The sequence below is a fragment of the Dipteris shenzhenensis genome, chromosome 23, assembly GCF_047967505.1.
Source record: "Dipteris shenzhenensis isolate YYH24624 ecotype China chromosome 23, Dip_SZ_1.0, whole genome shotgun sequence".
Taxonomy (NCBI): Eukaryota; Viridiplantae; Streptophyta; class Polypodiopsida; order Gleicheniales; family Dipteridaceae; genus Dipteris; species Dipteris shenzhenensis.
In genome coordinates this window covers 37,513,277-37,526,874 of record NC_141618.1, presented here as the reverse complement: position 1 = coordinate 37,526,874, position 13,598 = coordinate 37,513,277, and positions in this window count along the sequence as shown.

Here is a 13,598-nt window from a genome sequence, read left to right as displayed (position 1 = left end):
TTGATCAACCTTGGCCCTTGGATGGAGGTGGATGGTGGATGAATCAAAGGCCTAGGATGCTCAAATTGGTGGGAGGGACCTTTTGGTGGGCTCCAAACTAGAAACAAGTGACAATGAATCGGACTTTCAAACAAACTAGTTACCTATTTGTACTTAACACATTTGTAAAGGAGAATTGAGTTATTGAAAAGGCTGCGTGTCAGACTCCTTTGTACAAAGACTCATGGAGAGCGATATTTCTTGTAAACATATGACATTGTAAAATTGCAAGTATAGCTATTATTATTTTTGGAGCAAATTTAAAGAGTCTTCTATGCCTCGTGTCTATTTTAACCTTTAAATTTTTTGAGACTTCAAGAGTGTTATAGTTTTCTACATCAAATTTTAAGTGCATTCTTTTGGATTAAATTATATTAATAAGTCTTTATTTTGAAAGTGATTTTTCATGGATTTAAATTTATAACTCATGATTTTTTTAAAACTTGAATAGGATTGTTCAAAACAAGAAGTGCAAAAGTAGGATTTAATCAAAGTTTTTCCATTAGTAGTGCACCATTATAGAGACAGATTGAAAAATTTATTATGTGGAAATGATAGTGCCAAAGAGTGAACTTTTGATTCTCGAATGATATTTTCATAAAGTAAACTTTTCAATTGGGAAGGATTTTTGGGATTAGTCCAAGACTAGATATATGAGTCGAAAATTAATGAAATAAGTGTTGTTATTAGATCAGATACACCCTTAATGAAATAATTTGCCCATATTTGCTCAAGTTGAAGTATAGGTATCAACAACAACATCCCAAGGGTCTCTTTTGCTATCATCTTTATGGGTATCTACAGCCTCAGAAATGAGATCAGTCATGCCGTGGCAGAGCCTGTGCTACGAGGGATAACTAAGGTTGGGCCTAACTGACATGAGGAAGCTAGTGGGAATGTGTATGTTAGATTTTCATAGTGCTATGTATATTGTCATTAGGTGCGATGTTTGGACATAGTTTCCTTAGATCGTGGGTAGTTTGCCCAGTGTAGTTGGTCGCAATTCGTAATACTTTTCTTTCCTTATAGTTTAATAAAAGCCGACGTCCTCCCTTAAAGAAATAAAACACTCAAACTTAGGATACATACACATGAGACCCAACATTTTGGCCTGAAAGGGGACATCTTGGCCTGAATGTGGCTTACAGGAAGGCCTAAGTCTCAGAGAATAGTTTTCTTGCATCTCCAAAATCTCAATTCATCTGCTCAAAGTAAGGTTCTGCTTGTAACTTGGAACCTGCAAGTAGATTTGAAAGTCACTTTCTTGACCTAAAGAAAATTTTGACGTACTTGTAAAAGAGCCCAAAGTCCAAAACATTCATCGATGCTATGCTAGATAACACACAAAAAAGTTACGAAATTGAAAAAGAAAATGAACCTTAAGCACGACATCAAGAACACTTACAGATGCTCTCTGAATGACCCAAATCTTCTTATAGGATCAACCAAGAGTATATACATGAATTTCAAATTGGCATGTGCAAGTGTGAACTCCTATCAAGGTTTCCAACGTTTGAACAGTCATGAAGCTTGGGAAGCATGTGCTTGCACCTTTGTAAGAATCAAGATGAGAAAATAGGCTTGTTCAAAATGAAAGAAATAGGAAATCATGAGTAGACAAATGGATTGCAATACTTCATATTGCAAGGCAGCCCATCTTACAAAGACAAAGGCAAGGGTCTCAACAAAGCATCGAATCATAGAAACAATCGACTTAGATTCTTTCCATAGCCTCAAAGCTACACCTTCATTTGCTGGGGGAGTAGCAAAATTAGAATATGATTTAGGAGATGAAATGACATAGGTCTTAGTGGGATCATTTGTGTTGAGTGATGCATTCATAAAAAAGGCAGATTCTATCATTGTATCACCTACAACCTCGATTGAACATTGATTACCTAATTTGCAAAATTGTAGAGCTTAAGGCACTGATGCTCTATAGCTGCAATGGAGGGTAATGGTGTAGCATAAGGCATCGAAGCTCTATAGCTACAATGGAGTTTAATGGTGGAGCCCTATGGATGGGACACTAGGAATACCATGCTTCAATATGAGGCTCATATAATAGCATGCAACCATCATCAAAGAAAGGAAATGTACGTGAGGGAAGGCAATGGAGGAGAGCTCCATGTGAAAATGACGGAGAGGTAGGCAATGATCAGGGCTCCACACACAAATGAAAAACATAGGAGGGCTGCTTTATACCAACCCCTCCATCCATTAGGATGCCAAACATTGAAACAGATCGCTTTCAAACTCTCAAAGGGCAATTGAGTCAAGTCTTAGAAGATAAGCTATGATGCCATGACCATCACTTTGCAATACTACTTCTATCAAAGTATAATCTATAGGTTAAAAGAGAAGTGGTGGCCTTATAGGCAATTGCAAGTCATAAGGAAAGAGAACCTTGGGAATTTTTTGGCAAACATTTGATTTATAACACCTATTTCATTAATTTTGGACTAGTCCACTGTCCAAATTCGTTTTGTGAGATAATTTTGGATAAAGCATTTCAAAAAAAGAGGCTCTTATAAAACAAAACTTTGAGTCAAAAAGTAAGATTTTAAAAAAGCAAATTAGAATAAATGACGTGACAACATTAAAAAAAGAGGACTTCATGTTGTTAAAAGAGACAAAAAGTAAGATTTTAAAAAATCAAATTAGAAAAAAAACCAAAGTACATTTAAAAAACTAGAGTACATTTAAAAAAAAGCATGACACATTTGTACAAGAAGTAGATCATATAACTCAAAGCCATATGGTGTTAAAAAACACCTTCCATTAGCTCAGCCTAGAAGATGTCATCTTTGTCTCTCTTGTCTATTACAACTTTACATTAGAGAACTAAAAAGTCTTTGTGGAACTGTAGTTTCATTTCTTGTCTATTACAGTTACTTTAGAAAACACATAAGTCTATGGAATTAAATTTCATAGTTACTTTAAATTTCTATGGAATTAAATTTCCATCACTTGACTATTAAGTCATTAGAGAGAGCATATGTCCTCAAAAGTGCATACTATGGCATTGGCTTCATGAAAACAAGCAGAATTTAAACTTGTAGGCCATGTGTAACCAGGGCTGGCATCGCAAATCTCGTCACAGACTCTCCTCACAACTTGTTTCGAATCTTCCGCTGACTTGTAAGCATTCAACAACTCTTCTTTTCTCTCTTGGCTTTCCTCATCTTCACCATTTTTTTCAATACAACTTCTAGCCACCGCCATATCCTGTATGAAAGTTCGCATAAGAAGTACGTGATTAAAAGAATCGAAAAAGAAAGCTAAGGATATTCACCTCTTCTACTGAGTTTAAATCAAGCAGCCATGTGCGTAACATATCCTCCTCGAATGATTTTCCCTTCATTGGTCCATACAAAAGAGATCTAAGACAGAATTTGAGTTCAGTAAATGAAGTCGGGTAGTAGCTAGTCATTGTCTTAGAGGGAAAGTGGGAGAAGGAGAGTGAGGGTGCAATAGCGAGGGATTCACTTTGAGCTGCCCCTCCTTCAAGAGCGATAGAAAGTGAGGGAAGACATAAAGTGAAAGATGAATACAAGCTAATCAGAAGGACTAGGATGTAAGAAATAAGAGAGTGTTTGTGGAAGGACTACGATTGAAGATTACAAGTGCACTAAGGCACGATGTGTTTGCTATGATAAGGATAAGGGTTGGAATATAGTGAGAAGCATTGGAAATGCTCTACTTTAAGTGAGTGGAGACTGTCCAACTGAATAAAATTTTGCATAGCATTGGGAATGTTGTACTCTAAGTGAGTGGAGCATTGGGAATGGATACTTTGCCATGAAATATATTACAAATATTACATCATCACATATTCATATCAAAATTCTCATCACAGAAGGTTATAACTCCTAATAATCACATCATCACCATTCATATCATAAAATTGTTTGCATGAAATAAATATATAAATATCATGACTAAATGCCACTTAAGTAATAAGTCAGAAATTGGTGTATAATCAACAAAAACTACATCATGATTCATACATTGCAACAAATAAATGTCAACCATAATATTCATGGAGTAAACAACATCATGAGAATATGCTCCTCATGCATATATACAAACACAACATCATACATGCATCACAACTCTTCTGATGCTACTAGTGGAGACTGTGGCAACTCTTCTGATGCTTCCAATGGAGGCTGTGGTGCTCTAGATGTACACTCAGTCTCTACTTCTTCTGTAGTATGTAGTGCTTTCGGAGTAGACTTAGTATCCTCTTCCTTAAATGCAAGCGAAGGCTGTGGCAACTCTTCTTATGCTTCTAGTGGAGGCTGTGGTGCTGTAGCTGTACACTGAGTCTCTACTTCTTCTATAGTGTGCAGTTCTTTCACAGTAGACTCAGTCTCCTCTTCCTTAAATGCAAGCTTTGATATTGCTTCAGTTGCATGTTGTATTCTAATGGTAGCAATTAGGTCTCGAATTATTTCAGCCCTAAACAATTGTATATCCTCCTCTGAATATTTGAGCTCCAAAGAGTCTTCCGATGAGATCTTAAGCCAAGAGTCTTCCGATGAGATCTATGGCTTAAGTGAGAAAATTTCTTTGAAAATCAACATGCAGTTGTAGGCAACTCTCCACCCACAACTATGCCCATCTTCTTGCTCTACTACTAAATGCTTTTGCAAGTCTACCGAGTCTTTGTACTATCTTGTTTCTCTGATAGCAGATACTAACTTCTCAATCGACCTGCTCATCATGACATATTAAAAAAACTTAGTGTGTCTATTACATAAGGTACATAATATAGAAGTAACAATAGATTAATAGAATACTTACGTTTGCATTGAGCCATGAAAGCCTGCAATCGAGTTAACAAACCAACAATAGTTGTCTTCAAGGTCCCAAACCACCAGACTCCAATGTTCCCTACACGAATAATTAAGAACCATTATTATTTAACTCAATGTTGCCAATATAAGATGAAAATAAAGGTTGCCATGATACTTACATCTCGTGATATGCCATAAATAGGACTCGCACACCATGTAAATATAAAGGCTGTAACCATTTACAAACATCGGCTATTGTCTTTTTGCTATCGCTAAGTATAGGAGAAAGGAGGGAATCCAACATATACACATGGTTTTGTACAGCTCTACCAAATCGTGAGGTAACTATACTGCACCAACAAATAAATGAATATTAGCTTATTAGATTTAATCAAAATATTGAATTATCAAGTAGAGAAAAAGTTTGTATCAAACCTAAGAATGGACATCATAACGTTGTTATTGACCTCATTTGAAGCTCTAGAGAGGATTGAAATCTCCTCTCCCCCAATTCAAGATACTGAGGTCTATGTTGAATCATAACCCTAACATTAAAAGAGCTTCCCAATTCTTCCGATGAAGCCATGTTTGTAGAGTTGAGGTCTTCTATCCCCTTTGACTCTTTGACGGCATTCATTTTGCAGTCCTCTGAGCCATTATCTATTTGCCTTATGGGAGGGTCCATAATGTCGCCCTTAATGATTGCTCGAATGGTACATGTTATACATGCATAGAGATGCAAATCCGTATATGTTGACAGTGTGGTGTCATTTTGTATCTCAAAAATTTGACCAAGTACCAAAAAGCAATTGTAGCCCACCCTCCATCCACAATTATAGATTTAGCTATTCTCTTGATGTGATACCTGACATGTTATATACTCTATTTATTGTGCCAAGTCACATTGCCGCATTACTGTGTCGATAGCACCTACTAACTTTTGAGCTGATCTGCACATCAAAACATATAACAACATTGAATATGTGCATTGCATATCAATCTACATGTCAAGAAGTGACAACAAATGTAGTCTATACTTACTCTAACACGGTGCCATGGAGGGATGTCATTGAGTTGGCAAAGAAGCACTTCTTCGCAAAGATGTCCACGACTACTAGACTCCAATGTGAGCTGCATTATCAATAAAGAATAATTACTGTGTTTGAGACAATTCTAGCAATGCAATAGAAAAAACAAGTAGGGTTTGATGCTTACTTCTCATAATATGTTGTAAAAATAACTCATGCGTCATTCATAGGAACGTGCTTTAACCACTTGCAAACATCCTCTATGGTTTCTTCTTTGTTGCTAAGCACTTCCGAAATACGAGGATCGAGCATATATGAAACGCTTTGTATATTTTGCGAAAAATTTGCTATAACATTACTATATTTTAAAAAAAGTATTAGCTTCTTGGGTTTAATCAAAATAAGCAAAGTATAAAGCCAAGGAAAAGGCTGCATCAAACCTGAGGATGGTTGTAATGACTTTGACATTAACCTCTTTCTTAGGATTCAAGAGGATTGAAATCTCTTCTTCACCAAATTCAAAAAAATGAGGTTGTTGTCGAATTAACAACATAGCGGTGAATGAACTTCTAATATGCTCCAATAGATTCATATTTTCATGACTCATCTTATTGAGAGAGTAGTCTACATCGTATTCTTCTTCACTTGCTATGTCTTCTACATCCTCCTTCTGCTATAAAAATATAAGAAAGTTATGCGATGTACACATCCCAAATAAAGGCTTAAACAAGCAGATAAGGTTTCATACATGCTTTCATTAGAGTGAGTCTCTCCTCCGCTAGGAGCAAAAATTTAAAAAGTAAGGTTTCATACATGCTTTCATTAGAGTGATTCTCTCCTCCTCTTGGAGGAAAATTTTAAAAAGTTATGAGATTTACACATCCTAAATAAAAATAAAGGTTTAAATAATCATAGAAGTATAAAGATAGCATGCTTTCATTAGACTTAGTCTCTTCTCCTCTTGGAGGAAAATATAAAAAAGTTATGAGATTTACACATCCCAATTAAAGGCTTGAACAAGCATACAAGTATAAAGATAAGGTTTTATACATGCTGCAATGTAGTCATATTTTCAGGTTGTTTCCCAATGGTAGTAATTAGACGCTGAATACTCTCAGCCCGAAATGCTAGCAGATCGGCTTCTGTATATGATTCCATTTTGACTGGTAACTCCAAATAAAAAATCTCTCTAAGAAACAACATGCAGTTGTAGGCAACTCTCCACCCACAGTTGTGCCCATCTTTTTGCTCCACTAGTAGACATCTTTTGAATTCTACTTGATCTTGTTGCTCCATTGTTGTTCTGATAACAGATACTAGTCGATATGCAGCACTGTCCATCATGACATATTAAATATATTAATATGTCATGATCATAAGATACAAAATAAGAAAGTATAAAAAATATTAAGAGAATAATTACCTTGGGGAGTTGGCATGATAGCCTTCCATTGAATTCACAAACCACAAACGGTTGAGTTCAAGGTCCCAGACGAGATCAGACTCCAATGTGAGCTACATGACCAGAATCAAAATGATTATTGTTTTACACAAACTTGCCAAAGAAATAGTAAAAATAAGGTTAGAGTTGATACTTATGCCTCATGATAAGGCATTAAAATGACTCGCACCCCATCTAAATTCAAAGGGCCTAACCAGGTACAAACATCTTCTATAGTCTTTTGAGGAGAGCTAAGAATAGAAGAAAGGAGAGCATCGAGCATGTAGACACGATGCTGCACTGCACTAGGAAGCTGAGAAATAACTACACTACACCAAGAAATAAACAAACGTTAGCTCATAGAATTGATTTGCATTTTGCACTAGGAAACTGATATATAACTACACTGTGAATAAATAAACAAATGTTAGCTCATTGAAGTAGCAACAAATAAACAAATGTTAGCTCATTGAAGTAGCAACAAATAAACAAAATTTACCTGAGAATGGCCAAGATAACATTGTCATTAACCTCTTTTAAAGGATTGGAGAGGATTGAAACCTCCTCTCTACCAAAGCTCAAATACTGAGGTTCTCGTTTCAAAATGATCCTAACTTCAAATGAGCTCTCCATTTTATCCAATGCAGCTAAATTTGTAGAATGGATCTCTGTCATAGCTTGTCTTCTATGTTTGGAGTCATTCTGCTTTTCCATGGTGTCTTTAAAGCTCTTGTGCTCATGGGATTCTTCAATCAAATTTAGAGGTGGTTGCATTGTTGAAGTAGAAGGGAGTGCCTCCATATTGACTTCATCCATTTCTTCTCCCTCTATTGCCTGTAAACAAATATGAGAGATTAGATTCATTATCTTTAAATTTAAATCTTATTTAAAAAATTGTATTTAGTTGAGAAATAGAGAGTTCATACCGCTAAGTATTGTCGTAGTGGCCTTTTTTCATAACCCTGCGAGCCATAATTATCAAAGAAGGCATCATCATGTTTGTCTTCATCCATCAACCTCTCTCTGAATGGGTCACGTAAGTCCATCTTTTCATCATCATCAACTGGGACATTATGATCTTCAAGGTAATCATCCATGTCATCAGTGTCCTTGTGGTCTATCTCGTTTTCATAGCCTATGGTAAGATCTGCTTGAAGCTAAAAATAAGCCATGAAATGCTTATTTTCAATAATATTTGTGGAGTTGCCTTTTCTAAGGAGATCCTCAAATAAATATCCCATCTTGAACAAGGTGACCTCCCAACCTGCCGGTAGCAAATTCTCCATCACGGTAAGCAAGAGACTCCCACTTTTTGCAGGACTTCCATAGTTGTTTTTTTGATAATGTATGGACCTGGGAATATCTTGCTCTTCTAGCATCAATCTCAAATTATTTGAATTCCCTCTTATGTACTTTTGTAAGGATTGATCAGGGTTGGGACTCTGCATACACAAAAAGAATGATTCAAGAGATTGAATCGCTATGCCACATTCTCTCTTGCCTCTCTTTGCTGCATAAACACCACTATAGATCTTCAAATCTGATGAATATGCTCGCCCTAGAGTAACCTGCATGGCTTCTTTATCTTTTTTATCAACAAAAATGACAATGTTGCAAATTGCCACTTTGATAATGGTGGTATATACTATTCTATCAATGAAGTTATGGATATCATCGCTAGAAACTTCATTGATAAAGAATAGTTGTGGCTTATCCCATGCTGACTCATTCTTAAAGAAGTTATATTCTGAGATGCCCCTGAAGTTCACAAGCTTTCCAGACTCTGCCGTAACCTCTACATTGAATTGAAAGCTTTGGTGCATATCTGTCGGCATCCTTATCTCGTTGATTAATCTTTCCACATATGCAACCACCTGTTGTGGGATTTCTTTTCTCATATAAGAGGTTACTATTTCTGACCCATCTTCATCCTTTTTAATCCACCTGTTTGCCCATAGCTTTACCTTGGGTGTTGACAAAGAAGCTATATGCTTCACCACATTATAGTCAATGTTACAATGAGTAAGTGGAATTTGTTTCTCTGACAGCAAATACTTAATGGCACTATGCACTGCATCACACCTCACCTATACATTGATGCATTCTTCCATGCAGTGGTCTTCGTCTTTTTTTCCAAAAAACCATTGTTTCTTTAAAATTTTTTGTGCTGCCATGGATGCATACTTCTCAGGTAAGTACTTTATAGGCCTCCACATCCTTGCTGTCAACTCCTTCTTATCCATTGAATTTCCGGAGATAAACAAAGGAGCTTCATAGGTCAACTATCCACGCTCACAAGCAATGCACGTTTCAAGCATCTCATTGAACACTTCAACAGGATGAAATATGATAGAAGTGTAGTCGGCATATCTGTCCCTCACCACCTTGAGGCTTGTCATACTTTCTTCTCGCTCTTGAGTTCCCCTAGGCACAACTGCACTCAAAGAAGTATAGAAGTTCGTGAGTGTGTCGGCGTCTGCTTTTGTGACCTTTCACTTCAAATCAGGATTTGGAGAACCAAATGTTGTCCATATAACCCTTGCCTTTTGTAAGACCTCTGATGTTGAGGATATCTTACGCTTTCCATGGACATAATGATTAAGTCTTTTGGACTCAATCAAATACTTGATCTCATGCTTGAATATACAGATTGTTGCAGGATAATAATGGAATGAACTTATCTTTGCAAATTGTTCCTGGAGTGAGTCTTTTAACCTCCTTTGCTTCCTTTGCAATCTGATTACAAGCATAAGCCCAATGTTGACCATCAATGGGCTGGAATCTGCAATGAAGGAGAAATTCCTTCTTTGCTTCCTTTAGCATATTCTCACCTTGTGCCTCTTCGCCTTGTTCATGTGGAATATTTTTAAGAGTGTCTTTAAAGAATCAACTGAAGGTTTCCTCGAAATGTGTAGGCCCTGTAAATGTTATTTGATCTAGAAAACTATTTTTGATTGCACAAAACATTATTGGGCGCAAGACCACATTGCTTGCCATAGGTTTCTTACCATCTCTCAAAGCCTCATATATTTGCATTGCATAGGATATATCAAGGCTTCGGCTATTAGTAAAGAGAGCTGTAGCTTCCACATCTTTGGCATTCACAAACCACATCCTTTGACCCCAGATATATCCCACATCATCATCTGTAACTGCTTCATTAAGACGTAGATTAAGATTTTTGATTGATGTGAGTTCATCCTGATCAACTTCAACCTCGGGTTCTGAGTCTTCTTCATCTTTCTCTTCTTTTAACCGTTTTTCATCCACATTATCTCTCTCTATAGTGGGATGATGTCTTTTTTTACTGCTTGGAACCATGGCTCTTGCAGTACTAGCCCTTTGCAATTCACGTCATGGTTTGCTAGCAAGAGCTTCTAGCATAACTACATTGGATCGACCTTGATCTTCTTCAATTTTTTTTAATTCCCGTGCACTCAAGGTTTGTGTTACATCATCCTTAGTTACATCCACCATTTCTTGCTCTAGAAGTTTGCGCTCATGTTCTACACGTTTGTGACAGTGTGCCTGTTCTTCTTGTCCCTGCATCGAAGTCTAAGCTTTTTTATCTCCTTCACGTGAAGATCCTTGAATATGAGGAGCATATTGTGCATCCTGAAAGTACTCAAACATTATCTTTGCATGCATCCTTTTTGCCACCACACTAGGAAATTGCTCCCAAGTATATGAAAGAGTCTCCAATGCACTTTGCAGCTCTGGAAACTTTGATGGTTGAGGAGGAGGCATCACAAAGGTCTTTGAGTCTCTCCTTGACACAAAAATATGAAGACCGCCAACTTCAGGATCTGAACTCTTTGTAAAAATATCCACAAAGGTCTCTTTTGGCTCTATCATTATGCCTACCACGAGGCTTGAAGTCATATCTTTTTTGAAGAAAGTAGCATCCCATGGATCTTCAACACCATTGAACTCCCTTTTTGACATAAGTAGAAAGAGTCTCTTTTCCTTTTGAAGAAGAAACCAAACTCTTTTGCCCATGTGATATCGAGTCCACTTACTAAAGCCATTGGGGCTATATTCCTTTCCTTTGAAATTCAAAGTGACATCAAAAACCCATTCTCTGATCTCAGAGTCATTTAGGATAGCCACCACATTAGTTGATTACTCCATAATCCTACAAGAAAAGATAATGAAGAATTTAGATACATACAAGTAAAGTACAATATACAACCCTTGATACAATAAATGTGGGAAATAGCCCAAAAGGCTTTACAAGGCTTCATATGGCAATAAATGTGGGAAATAGCCTAGAAGGCTTTACAAGGCTTAAATATTTGTACAAATGTAAAAAAATTAGCCAATAAAGCTTTACAATAATATAAAATGTCATCTAGTGATAAAGTTTCAATCTTCGTGAAGACATGTAATCTATCCATCCATTGATTTGCCCTCTAGTCATAAGGCTTCAATCTTCGTGATGACATGTAATCTATCCATCCATTGATATCTGTGCACTGATACCCAACTGATGCAATCTACCCACTAAAAACTGTTCCATTGATATCCACTCAGTGCAGCCCACATGATATCCACTTATGCATCCCACTGATACTCATTAAATAGTGAATGGTCGAGATGGTCGAGTTTATTACAAGGCGCTTCATATGACAATAAATGTAAAAAATAGCATAGAAGGCTTTACAATATTTTTTATGACAATAAAGGAGCTTAAATATTTATACAAATGCAATAAAAATAACCAATAATCATCAAGCTCCAATATGTCCCATGACATGTAATCTATCCACTGATATATGCAATCTGTCAACTGATATCTGCTCATGCAATCTGCCCACTGATAAACTTCTTGGTAAATGGTAAAAGGTCTTATTTAATAGCATGTTATGAGTGTTAAACCACATGTGAGCGAAGGGACTGACAACGATTAGGAACTAGTTAGAAAAATTTGAGCATGGCTTCGATTGGCAACTTGGAAAATTGTCTCTCCTCTAAGGCAATCTAATCTATGCTAAACTATGCTAAACCAACCGTCGAAGCAAAGAAAAGCAATAAATAATTTCTTTTTCCGTGTTCATTTTAATGTGCTGGGGTTTAAGAGGCTTAAATATGCAAAAGAAGGGGTTGTGATGTAGAGGCTAAACCTGCATGTGAGATAAATGTAGAACAAGTATCTAAAGAAAAGTTAACATTTTTCAATTTAAAAGATGAATATATATATAAATATTATCTCACCTTCAAAACAAACCATAAATTCACTCTTTTATAATTTTTTAAAAGTATAATATAAAACATGTAAATATATCAAACTCTCTTTACTTTCTCTCTCTCTCTCTCAACTCCTAAATCTCTCTGTAGCCATAGTCAAGACACCTCATTCTCTCTTAATCTCTCTCTCTCTCTCTCTGACAACTCTTATGTGTTTCCCTCTCTGTCCTCATCCCACTTATTCTCTCTCTTAGTTTATCTCAACTCTCTCTTTCTCTCCCTCCCATGGCGGCTAAGATTTTTCATTCTCTCTCTTTATCTCTCTCTCTCTCTCCCTAGGATTTGTAATTATTTCTCTCTCTCTCTCCATCTCTCTCCTCTCTCTCTCTCTCTCCTCTTCTTTCTCTCTCCCTCTCTCTCTCTCTTACCCTCTCTACCTTCCTACCTCTATCCTCTTGGCTGCTAGGATTTGTCATTCTTTCCCTCTCTATGTCTCTCTCTCTCTCTCTGAATTCTCTCTCTTAATCTCTCTCAGCCTTCCTCCCTCCCTCCCTCCCTTGGCGGCCACAGCTGCGAGAAGTCTCTCTCTCTCTCTCTCTCTCTCTCTCTCTCTCTCTATCTCCCTCTCTTGGCGGCCGTGGCCACGGCCACTAGAAGTTTCATTCTCTCTCCCTCTCTCTTTATCTCTCTCTCCCTAAGTCTCCCTCCTCTCTCTCTCTCTCTCTCTCTCTCTCTCTCTCTCTCTCTCCCTCTCTCACTCTCTCTCTTTCTCTCTCCCTAAGTCTCCCTCCTCTCTTCTCTCTCTCTCTCTCCCTCTCCCTCCCTACTCTCTCCCTCCCTCTAGCATAGAAGTTTCATTCCTCCCTCTTTCTACCTCTCTCTCTTTCTCTCTCTCTCTCTCTCTCTCTCTCTCTCTCCCTCTTTCTCTTTCTCTCTCCCTAAGTCTCCCTCTTCTCTTCTCTCTCTCTCTCTCCCTATGCCTCCCTCTCTTCCTTTCCCTCCCTACTCTTCTAGCAGAGAAGTTTCATTCCCTCTCTCTCCCTCTCTCTCTCTCTCTCTCTCTCCCTAAGTCTCCCTCTTCTCTTCTCTCTCTCTCTCTCC